Raw genomic sequence first — 13263 nt, 5'->3', positions numbered from 1 at the left:
CTTTTCTTTTCTTTTTTTTTTTTTTTTTGAGATGGAGTCTTGCTCTGTAGCCCAGGCTGGAGTGCAGTGGCTCGACCTTGGCTCACTGCAAGCTCCGCCTCCCGGGTTCATGCCATTCTCCTGTCTCAGCCTTCTGAGTAGCTAGAACTACAGGTGCCCGCCACCATGCCCAGCTAATTTTTTGTATTTTTTAGTAGAGACGGGGTTTCACCATGTTAGCCAGGATGGTCTCGGTCTCCTGACCTCGTGATCCGCCCACCTCGGCCTCCCAAAGTGCTGGGATTACAGGCGTGAGCTACTGCACCCAGCCCTTTTTTTTTCCCCTTTAATTAATCATGGGTTCACTGGGGTAGCACTTTTAATTTCTTTCAATAATCTTTTCTCTGCATTTACAACTTGGCCAACTGTTTGGTGCAAGAGGCCTAGCTTTTGGCCTATCTTGGCTTTTGACATGCCTTCCTGATTAAGTTGAATCATTTCTAGCTTCTGATTTAAAGGAAGATGAATAACTCTTTCCTTCACTTGAACACTTGGAAGCACTTGAAGGATTATTGCTTGGCCTTTTCAATATATTGTTTTCTGTCAGGATAAGGACTGATATCTAACTGAGATGCAAAATTTTTAAGCACAGTTGAGCACGATGACTTAGGCAGTCTCATGCAAGGTATGCTCAGTTTCTGCAAAATAATAATAAAAAAGAATATTTTTCCATTTTACTTCCTTTCTCAGTAATCAACATAGCATCCTGATTTATAGGGGAAAAGATGTGGTCAAACCCACAGGTAACTGATACAGAAGTCATTGGCAAAAGCCTGCTGAAACCCAAGGGCTTTCCACCACCACCCCTGCTTCCCCAGAAGAGAATGACATGGTTTGGTTGCTTATGTCCATTATCCCATTATTTTTGTTCAACTCTTGATTGTTGCTCTATGTTAGAGGATGTGTAATAAACGGTCTTGCTGCTTACTAAGATTTGTACCTTGTAGGAGAAAAAAATAAGACAAGAGCCTAATTACTCTTTTTGTGTGATTCCAAATGCTCCAACAGGCTACCCTTGTATTTATCGTCCTTTCCATATCTCAGGATTCAACTTTTTAGGACCTTGCTACTCAAAGTGGGGTACATCAGCAGCAACATTGAGATCACCTGGCAGTTTGTTAGAAACAATGAATCTCAGATACACTTTAGACCCATGGAATAAACATCTGCATTTAATAATATATCCTAGTGAATCTCATGCACGTCAATATTTGAAAAGCACTACATTAGGAGACAGAACTATCTGGGTATGAATTCTGGTATTACCTCTTAAAAGCTTTGTGACCTTGGCCGACTGAGGATCATATTCATCATAGGTGAAATAGAAATAATAAAGACTCCTCCTTCGACTGCTCCCAGTGCGGGGCCTTGCAGGCGACGAGGGCCGAGCACCCGCTGCTTCCGGAGCCCTCGGGGCGGCGGACTGGCTCACGGTGCAGATTCTTCCTAATCTGTTGGTGAGAACTACAACACAAGATGGCCGCAAATAAGCCCAAGGGTCAGAATAATTTGGCCTTACACAAAGTCATCACGGTGGGCAGTGCCGGTGTGGGCAAGGCAGCTCTGACTCTACAGTTCATGTACGATGAGTTTGTGGAGGACTATGAGCTTAAAAGAAGGCACCTATCGGAAGAGAGTAGTACTGGATGGCGAGGAAGTACAGATCGGTATCTTAGAAACAGCTGGGCAGGAGGACTATGCTGCAATTAGGGACAACTATTTCCGAAGCAGAGAGGGGTTTCTCTGTGTCTTCTCTATTACAGAAATGGAATCCTTTGCAGCTACAGCTGACTTCAGGGAGCAGATTTTAAGAGTAAAAGAAGATGAGAATGTTCCATTTCTACTGGTTGGTAACAAATCAGATTTAGAAGATAAAAGGCCGGTTTCTGTAAAAGAGGCAAAAAACAGCTGACCAGTGGAATGTTAACTATGTGGAAACATCTGCTAAAACACAGCTAATGTTAACAAGGTATTTTTTGATTTAATGAGAGAAATTCGAGCAAAAAAGATGGAAGACAGCAAAGAAAAGAACGGAAAAAAAGAAGAGGAAAAGTTCAGCCAAGAGAATCAGAGAAAGGTGCTGCATTTTATAATCAAAGTCCAAATTCCTTTCTTATCTTGACCATACTAATAAATATAATTTATAAGCATTGCCATTGAAGGCTCAATTACTGAAATTACTTTAACATTTTGGAAATTGTTGTATATCACTAAAAGCATGAATTGGAACTGCAATAAAAGTCAAATTTACTTAAAAAAGAAATAAATGTGGCTTTACCAAGAAGCAAAGTTCAACTTATTTCATTATTGCCTACATTTATCATCGTCCTGAATGTAGCATATGAGCTTGCTTTTCTCAGGCAGTCTTTCTTGAAATGTTAAAGAGGTGAGATGGGGGTGGGGAATGGGAGGAAAGGTGACTTTCTCTCGTGTTTTTTTAATAAAGCTTACATTTTATATCATTTTAAAATATATTGGTCTTCTACTACCTTGAAAAATGACAATTGTGAACATGATAAACTGTACCACTTTTTTTAAACCATCGTTATGTAAAATTTAGAAGAAAAAGTTATTGGTATGGTTGTTGCATGTAGTTAAACTGAGAGTAATTCATCTGTGAATCTGCTTTAATTACCTGTTGAGTAATTTAGAAAAGTGCTGTAAATGTGTACATGGAAATTTTTGAATATACCTTAATTTAGAAACTGAAAAACACCCGGTTATATCATTCTGGATGTGTTCTTGCTGACACCAGGGTTCCACTGCCCCATGTGTCGTGGTGAGAAAATATATGCCCGGCATGGAGTACTGCTTTTGTATAGAAGATCCTTGAGAAGTAACTGGCTGCTAGGACTCTGCCTAAATTTAAAATGTTGGCCATTCTCTGTTTCTTGAAAATAAGATTCCAGATCTCTTTGATCGCTTTTAATAAACTGCAAGGTCATTTAAAATGAAGGACCAGCATGTAGTTGTAAGAGAATTTTTGACTGCGAGGATTCAGCACCAGTTTGAATGAACTCTCTTTTTCTCTAAGGTGCTGGTCCCTGGAAATCACTTTCTGCCAGTGGCGAACATGTAAGTGTTAAGTTTTTAATCTCCTGGGAGCAGGGCACAGGAAGAAAATGTCAATAATGCTAATGCATTTTGCACTGGAACACTTTGGGAAAATATTCATGCTTGCCATCTGTTCATTTCCAAGTTTGTATTCATGAAGTTACAGTTTTATATAGGAATTATTAGGAGTAAATTTTGTCTGTTTATGTTCATAATGAAGAACACTGTAGCTACATTTTCAGAAGTTAACATCAAGCAGTCAAACCGGGATACAGTGCAGAAAATATGTTTGGCACACACTGACCAAACATTAGGCTGTGTCACCATTGCGTGGTGTCCCTGCTAGAAGAATTCTAGCACGTTATTTGGGGACATAATTTCAGTGGGAAATATGCCACTCTCAGATTTTTTTTTCCCTTTTTGCAGTGGGGCTAGGACAGTTGATTCAACAGAGTATTTTTTTCTTTTTGCTCAGTCCTACTTTCAACAGGTCAAAGATGTGTTCAGGCGGCAGTCCAGGTAATAGGTGTGTACGTAAATTTAAAAATAGGCTTTTTAGGAACTCGCTCTTTAGATAGGACATCCAGCTTCTCATGTTAAATATTTATCCTTAAAGGATTTGAGATGTACATCTTTCATATTTCTCATAGGCTATGCCATGTGCAGAATTCGTAACCAATGTAACACTGGCCAGTGGGCCTAGCAATCTCCCTGTATACTCGTTATAGTCTTATTTAACCAGGGGTCCTAAACACTAACATTGTGACTTTGCTTTGAGACCTTTTCTCTCCTGGGTACTGAAGTGCTATGAAGCCAACTGACAAAGATGCATCATGTGTCTTAGGCTGGTGCCACTACCTGATTTGTTTATTTGCAATTTGAGCCATTTAAAAACCAATAAACTTACTTAAAAAAAATTGAAATAATAATATGTTTGTAGGTTTTTGTGCATACATTTTGGCATTGGAGAGGGTTTCTTCCACCTGTTTTTCTATATAACATAAAAACAGTCCTTAATGTCCTATTGGGACGTTGCACTATCCATCAAAAGACTGTATCTGACAAACTCTCTGTGCTCCATAGTCAAGCAGAGCTGAATTTCACCCCTGGCTCTGTCTCTTTCAAGATTTTTATGAAGATTAAATGACATAATTAAAGTGAATATGTCTGGTAGTTTTTACAGAACATAATAAGAATTGAACAAAATTTATCTAATGAATATTAATTTGCTCTATAACAGGTGAGTGAAATGAGTGTTGCCTTGTTTGTTCATCTAAAGCCACCAGACTCTCATGCTAAGATCCAACTCACTGACCATAGCTTTTTGACATTCTTGAAGACATTTGTTTTCTAGAAAGCTGGCGTGGCACTGAGTCCTTAGCATATTTTGGCCATAAAGCTTTCAGGACTTAAAAAGTTGATTCCTTGGTTATCTGGCCATGCTACTTTTCTTTCTTCTTTCTTTCTCTCTTTCAACTATTTCCGTCCTCATCTCTTAATTGAATCTTCTACCCTTTCAAATTTCCTGATTTCAGCTCTTAGATAAAAAACAAACTTAAAAAACGAGCTCACGCTAACAAATTTCTAGTACAAAATAATTTTCCTATAGATAATCATACATTAAAAGAGTATTTCTTAATCCAAGTGAATTTTTATTTTGTGTTTATATTATTGTGACTCATTCACAAACACAATAAAATGTATATTATTTCATTTAAAAAGATTTATTGAGAGCCTGCTATGCAGCAGACACTTTTTTAGGCAACGAGGACTTAGTTCAGAAGTAGACAAAAAAATCTTGCCCTGCTGTAACAACCAGATGTCCACATACAAAAAAATCAATGTAGACACAGACATTATGCCCTTCACAAAAATTAACTCAAAATAGGTCACAGGCCTAAAACACAAGAACATAAAACTCCTGGAGGATAACATAGAAGTAAATCCAGATAACCTTGGATTTGGTGTTGACTTTTCAGATACAACACCAAAGGTACAATCCATGACAGAAATAATTGATAATCTGGGCTTCATTAAAGTTAAAAACTGCTCTGTGAAAGAAAATGGGAAGAGAATGAGAAGACAAGCCAAAGACTGGGAGAAAATATTTGCAGGCCTTATGACTATTATCCAAAACACACACACACAAAACTCTTAAAACTCAAAAAGAGAAAACAAAAAAGCTGGTTTAAAAATGGGCCAATGACGTTAACAGGTATACAGATGCCAAATTCACACTTAAAATACTCTCCACGTCACGTCATTATGGAAATGAAAATTAAAGCAGCAATGAATTATTTCTACACACGTATTAGAATGACCAAAATGAAGAGTACTGACAACACCAAATGCTGGTGAGGATATAGAGCACCCAGATCTCTCATTCATTACTGGTGAGAATATAAAATGGTATGCCCACTTTGGAATAGAGATTGACAGTTTCTTACAAAATTAAACAAATATTTACTATATGATCCAAGAGCAGTAGAAGTTCTTGGTACTTCCCCAAAGGAATCAGAAGCTTATTTTCACAAAAAAAACCCTACACATAGATATTTATAGTAGCTTTGTTCATAATTGCTAATGCTTGGAAACAATCAAGATATCCTTCAGTAGGTGAATGGATAAAGTATTGTATATTCAGAGAATGCAACATTATACAGCACTAAAAAAAAAACCACTATTATGCCATGTAAAGATATGGAAGAAACTTTTACACCCATTACTATGTGAAATAAGCCAATCTGAGAAAAGTTACATATTGTATTTCAACAATATAATATTCTGGAAAAGGCAAAACTGTGGAGACTAAAAAGATCAGTAGCTGTCCAGAGTTGAGTTGAGGGTTGAGGAAGGCAGAATTAGTAGACAGAGCATAGAGCATTTTCAAGGCAGCCAAAGTATTTGGTATGATACTATAATGGTGGTGACATGAAATTCGTTATACAGTTGTCCAAATCCACAGAATGTACAACACCAGAGTGAACCCTAACGTAAACTATGGACTTTGGGTGATTATGATGTGCCAAGGCAGGTTCGTCAGTTGCAACAAATGTACCACATTAGCGGGGGATGTTGATAATGGGGAGGCTGTGGTTGTGTGGGGCAGGGGTATATGGGCTATCTCAGTATCTTTAACTCAATTTTGCTGTAAATCTAAAATAGTTCTGAAAAATGAAGACTATTAAAAAATTTCCTGCCCTCATGGAAGTTATGTTGCAGTGGAGGAGAAACAAAATTAAAAAAATAGAAAAAATATAGTATGTTAGATGATGACAAATTATATGTAGAATAATTAAGCCAGGTGGAGGCAGAGAGATTCTGTTGAGAGAGTTGAAATGTTAGGTGACACAGTAGGGGAGGCTTCACGAAAAGGTGATTTTTGACAAAGGACATGGAGGAAGTGAGGGATTGATCCATACAGAGATCAGATGGAATGGGCATTACAGCCTTGGGTTGTCAAGATCAAAGGTATTGAAGCAGAGATGCATCTGGCTTGTTTCAGGAACAGCAAGAAGGCTAGTGTGTCTAAAGTGGTGCACAACATGGAGAATGGGCATGTGGCCAGATCATTTTGAGAAGTGTATCAGACAGGATTAAGCCAGGTTACATGTCAGTATCTCACAGTAACATAATCTCAGAGGCATAAGGCAATAAAGGTTTAGTTTTCACTCATGCTGCACGTATATTTTAGGTCAGCTGAGAGCTCTATTTTACCTTCAAAGACACCTAGACACGTAAGTATAATCATTTTCAGTGTATGTAAACATAAGCTATTTCATACATTATAATGCACAAACAGTAGAAGCAAGGAAATTCTGTTAAGTGACCAAAAGAATTTTTGCAAAAGGTCCTCATATTTCTGAGATGCAAAAGATAGGAGTCTAGTGCCTTCTGGACTTTATGATCTTGATTCCTTCCTCAGTGGATGCAGAGGCTTCTGTAGGATTCATTTCATCTAATTTTCTGCTGCTTTGTCCTCCTTCTATTTTCACTCCTGGGGATACAGATCCAATAACTTCTGCAAACATTTCCTTATAGTGTGGAACTGATCTAAAATGTCACACAATCTGATCCTTTGATATCTTATGTGCTGTACTGGATGTAGAAAATGACCAACTTGAATAGTTTCCCCACTGGGGTCACTGGTCCTTCTTTTTTAAGCTAATTCAACTAATGTGTCTTTTGGCAGCATCCGTCCATACTCTACTTTTCAGTTCTAGAATTCACCTTATCTTTATAGATTCCAAGTTTCTCAGGAAAATCTGTTTTCTAACATCTCTATTTTCCTGAACATGTTAATCATAGCTATTTTCAAGTCCTGTCTTCTAATTCCAAAATGAATGTCATCTATGGGTCTTTTTTATTATCTACTTTTTCTCTTTCTTTTGGCTGGAGCTTTGCCTTTGATTATTGATTATTAGATATTGTGTATGAAAAATTGTTAAGGATTTGGAGGCTCTCCAAAATGTGTTTAATCTTTCCATTGCTAAACACAAAAAATGCAGATAGGTTATTTTAATCCAATCAAAGTTGAGCTTGAGACTGGATTTCAGCATTACTAAGGTTTTGTATACTTTTGGCTTACCTATAATCTTGGATGTAACTCTCCAGCCACACTTGGGGTGTTCACAAATGAGCCCTGAACCTTGGTCCTGTTTAACATGGAGACTATAGAAAATTTTTCTTTAAGTGTTGAGAGTTTATGCTTGGTTTCTCAATCTTGTGCCTTATGTGGTTTTAAAATATGGCAAATACTCTGTGTGAAAATTGAGATGGTATTGGCATCAGTTCTTTGTTCCACCCTTCTTACTAACAATCTAAGTGTTTACTTTTTTATCACTTTATTCCCATGGGGCAATAATAACTACATGCTTCTTCTTGATCTAGTAATAGAGGCCTTCTCTCTGGGTCTATACTGTGTTCATCAGTTTACTGCCTGTGTTTAGAATCCTAAGCAAACTGGCTACAAAGCGTTGATTTGCTTAACCTTGAAACTGCTTGTTTTTCAGGGATTACACACCCCCCACCCCAATTCTGGTTATCTCAGTAGTTCTCTAATGCCTATAATGTAAAAATTATTTTATCCGGATTGTCTTTTTGTTCTTTAGTGGAACATTTTTCTGTTGCAAGCTACAATGTCTTAAACAAAATTAAAAGTCCGTGTATATAGAACTTTTTCTAGTTTGTGTGTTTGTTAAATTTCCACCTTCTCCTTATAGATTATAAACTCCTTGAGAGTAAGGAGTTTATCTGTCTTGTTCATCATTATATCTCAAGTGTCTATTAACAGCAATTGTCGTGTAAGAACTCAATAAATCTGTGTTGTATGAGTGAGTGTTCAAAGTTCGCATAAAATATGTATGTGCCAGATAAATGCCATCCGCTTCTTTCTTTCGTTCTATTATCAGAAGCTGCCGAGGCTAGAGGTGAAAATACATTGTTTTGGAAATCAGAAAAAACATTTAAATGTATCCTTACTATCAGCCTTAATTACATATAAATGCCCTTACACTCTCACTTGCTTATTCCAAAAAAAGTCCCATATTTGTGAGAGAAGCTTTTAAATTTCAAAGCAGAATCAACCATCAGTTATATCAGCACTTTGTCCATATCATGAAATAACAAGCATACTAACCACTGCTCTCCCAATCCATTCTCACTGAAAAATCCGAATTAATTAGAAGGACAAAAAGCAAAAGTAATCAATAATATCAATTTTCCCCTCATATTTCAAATCTGCTTAGGCCATAGGAAAGCAGGAAGAATTGCTTTATAATGGCTGAATTAGACCACTGGTGGTATAGTAAGAGGAAAAAAAACCATTCCGCTATTCTGAATGGTCCACTGGATTTTATAAAACAACAAAAGCCCTATTTAAATTAGTGACACTTGAAAGATTTTTTACTTTAATTATGATGGGTGATCACCGTACACTCAGTGTTTAGGAGTTCAAAACCTAATTCTTCTGCTTAATTGCTAGAACTTCTGTATGCTTTGCTTAGGTCACTGACAATCTGTGAAGAAGGAATAGCTGTCTATCAGAGTTAGACCCAGGGTGAACAATACTGGTTAAGGATAGGAGTTTATATTTAACTTATTACTTTCCATTGATAAAGACAGTCCTGGGATACTTACAAAATGCTTCTCTAGATAAATATTGAAGTAAAATGCACATATCTGGAAGACTACCAAGAGAAAAAGTCATTTTTTTCCATCAAATTGAAAATTTTAGTTAAATAATATGATTCAGAAATGTATAATTTTTAGTTTCTAAGAAAAAGTTAACCAATTTTGAAATAAAAATAAAATTTTTAAATAAATAAGATTAATATTACCGTGTTTCATTATTATAGTTTGTTTCAAAATCTGCACTGATCAAAAATACATTCAGCTGATTTTATCACATATATACATTTATTTATCGATGAAACAAGCTTTATTTAGAATCTACCAAACCAAGCAGGAAAACTAGCAATGAATTAAAACAAAGCAAAGTACGTATCTGTCTCAAGTCTTGAGAATTGCTTCTGAAAGCAATATACTGTGTGTGTGTGTGTGTGTGTGTGTGTGTGTGTATGTGTGTATGAGAGAGAGAGACAGAGAGAGAGAGACAGAAAGAGAGAGAGAGAGTATAATATCAATGTAGTCCTCTTTTAAAATGTTGGGCTTCCCAATCTCTGTATATAAAAATAATACTGTTTGAAAATTAGAAAAAAAGTTTTACCTCATTATCTAAAGTGAGAACTTCAGACTATATAGTCTTATATACATAATTTGTATTTTTATTGCCCTGCTATGCATTTAACTACTAATAGAATTTAACAAAGTCCATTCTAATTCATATATACTTTCCAATGTATATATTTACCTTTGACTAATCACCTAACATTATTTTTAGTAATCAGAACTCCATGTTTGTATTTGATTGGCAAATATAACCTCCTATGCAGCATACTTAAAATTTTTTATATAGCTAAACTAATTTTCTAACCTTATGTACTTTCAAGTCAGAAATTTCATTTCCCAAGAATTTTCTCTTACCTAATGATTGTTTAGAGTTAAATTAGAATATTCTCTTTTGATTAACATTTTTCTGGTATAATAAGGTTAAAAATTATTACTGAATAATTTGCAGCATCAGGCCAGGGGTCCACTTGAACATTTTTCATGCATAAAATATATGGTTATATAAGGAATTGGAAATAATAACAGTAATTGTAACCTATCCCATGATGTATTTGTTCAAATGAGCATACTCTTCACTGAATATTTTTGAAGCATATAGGAGAATAATTGAAGGAGTAATAACTTTCATATGAAGAATAATGAACACAGAGAGATAGAACAAAATTAATCCGGGATTCACTTATAATGTCAATGCTTCTTGACATCTACATCTTCTACTCACTAACTGCTTAATCTCAGATGCAGTCAATTACAGGAATCCAATCTGACATTTTAAAAGAATGCAACTTGCCTAAAAAGTTAAAGGAAAATTACTTTTGTCTAAATCACGCCACAATTTTCTCCATATATATAATATATATACATATATATATGTAATTTCTCAACTCTCCTTAGTTATTTGAAGTTCAGAACAAAGAGTATAAATATATGAATTATATTATAAAATATTGAGGTGCAATTATTTTTAATTATTAATAATTGTGAATATTGTTTATTAAAGTCCATGTCTTCATAATTCTCTTTTTTCTTTAGTTAGTTGTACCTGCATTGAAAATACTCCAAAAAATGATCCACGTTCTCCCTTTAGTAAGATATTTTTACTGGCATTATAAAAGCCACTCAAATTTAGCATCTCTAGGTTTTCTTTTAGCTATATTAACATTTAACTCATGTATGCACACATTTAAATAGGATGGATTTTCTCATTATCTAGTCTCATTATTCAAGTTCTCCATTATTGTTTTCACTTAGAAATTTCCCAGTAGTAACATTTCACATACGGATTCACTAATACATTTGGAAAGAATATGACTATTTACCCTGTTCTGAAAAATCATCCAACAAAAATTTAGTGATGATTCAGAGACATGTAAGTACCATGTGAAATAAGTTTATTTATTTTTCATCCAAGCAGAGAGAAGGCTGAGATTACATATAATTAATTCTTTCCAATATTGTATCAGATGGGTTATTATAGAGAAAAATGTTTATAATGAACTGCCTTAATTCATGAGGGATAGTATCAGATGTAGTTGATTTGAAGTAAAGCACTAGAGATTAAAATGAGTTATAAATATATTTCCTGATAATTAGGTTTATTAATTATTGGAATGTGTTCCTAAGAGATGTCCTGGAATTCCCACTTTTTAAAGTGGGTCCAAATAATAGAATATCAGAAAATCCCCAATAGCAAACTATAGATAAGTTCTCTCTTAATTCAAAGAACAGCCAGCATCATATGTAAATGCAACTCTGAAGGTATTCTCATTATAATTTGAAGTGAGAAAAGAATTAGGAGCCTGATATTTTATTAGGTCAATAAGCCACAAATAAGATATGTTGGTTATAACTTTTGAAAACCTGGCATCATAATCATAAATACTTGTAGACAACATGCTTTTCTATTTATGAGAACTAATGGTATAGCAGTGTCTGGATAAAAACTAAATATACCAAAATAAATAGCTGCCCTATATAAAAACTGGTACAAAAACATAAAATGTTGAGAAAAAATTAACAATAAATACGATGAAATTACATTATGGAAGTTCCTTACAAATATGGAGCAATGTAAGAGAAATCTTATAAATGAAGACATATACCATGATCTGGTCTTGCAAGAACAAATAAATCTTTAAAGTCTTCTTTAATAATTAGAGGGTTAAGTAATTTTAAGTAAAACTTCAAGTGGGAAATGTTTTATTCTTTTGTAGGATTGAATTGGAATATCAGCTGAATAAAATAAACAAACAACATTAGCCAAGCCATTTTAAGAAGAAGACTGAATAGTACATATCTTGTTAGATTTTAGAAATATAGCATAAAGACTAATAGTACAATTTCATAATTTAGTTAGTGTGTACATTTTATGAGCAATCTAATGCAGTTTCTAGGTTTTCTTTTCCTTCAAGATGCCTATGAAGAGATAGAAAAAAAAAAGGAATTGAAAAAAGTAGTACTTGTCATCAAAATACTGGCACTCTCTGCAAAATTTCCAATAGCCATAATGTCAATAATATTTCAATTAAAAACAAATTGTATTCTGACCAAAACATGATGCAAACATTTTTACCTTACAGAAAGTAGAGATAGATGCCTTTTGCTTGTTTTCTCCAGTGATGTTATGCTTAGTCCAGAAATGGAAGAGTTGTGACAAAAACAGTGTTGTAATTGTTACTGTAGTGTCTGACCTTTTATTCACCAGCTCCCTGATCTTATTTCCTCAATTCTTCTATAAGTATCTATTTTTATTATTTTAAAATTTATCCACCTAGTGATTATTTTAGAAATGTAAGAAAACATGTATATTTGTATTCATTTATTCCTTTTCTTACACAAAAGAACATATTTTGTATACTGTTTTCCACCTTTCTTTTTTTTTCATCCAATATTATATCCTGGAGATCACTACATATCAGCTTAGGGATATGTTCTTAACATTTTGCAGTTGTGCAGTATTATTAGGTGGGTGCAAAAGTAATTGCGGTTTTTGACATTAAAAGTAAAGGCAAAAACCGCAATAACTTTTGCACCCACCTAATAATACATTATGTAGGTCGACTATAGATTACCAATCAGTCCCAAATTGAGAGATATTTGTTTCCAATCATGTGGCATTACAAATATAACCATAAATAATAATTTTGTGCCTAAGTAATTTTATAAGTTTGCTAGTATATATTTGGGATAGACTCCTACAAGTGGCCAATTGGGTGAAAGAGTAATAAATTCCCTAAAGTTTTTCCAGATATTGCTGTGTTCTTCACCATAAGCGTTAAAGCTTGTTGCATTTCCATAAGCAATGCATGGATATTCCTGTTTCCATACAACTGAGCTTGTTGTCAAATTTTTAGGTTTTTGATATATGCGAGGTATAATTTTAATGCTCATTTGTATTATTATGAGTAAGGATGAATATATTTTTTCACATGTTTGAGGACCATTTTCATTTCTTGCTTTGAATAGTCTGTTCATATATTT

At 34.6% G+C, this 13263-nt stretch overlaps 1 pseudogene; it reads left to right on the top strand.

Annotated features, from left to right (window-relative positions):
* The first annotated feature begins 1515 nt into the window (after window positions 1-1515).
* On the top strand, window positions 1516-2355 carry LOC100992525 (ras-related protein Ral-A-like; annotated as a pseudogene).
* The last annotated feature ends 10908 nt before the right edge of the window (window positions 2356-13263 follow it).

Source organism: Pan paniscus, chromosome 10 (genome assembly GCF_029289425.2).
Source record: "Pan paniscus chromosome 10, NHGRI_mPanPan1-v2.0_pri, whole genome shotgun sequence".
NCBI lineage: Eukaryota > Metazoa > Chordata > Mammalia > Primates > Hominidae > Pan > Pan paniscus.
The sequence above is the reverse complement of the archived record's forward strand: the minus strand, read 5'-3'. Positions and strand labels throughout refer to the sequence as shown.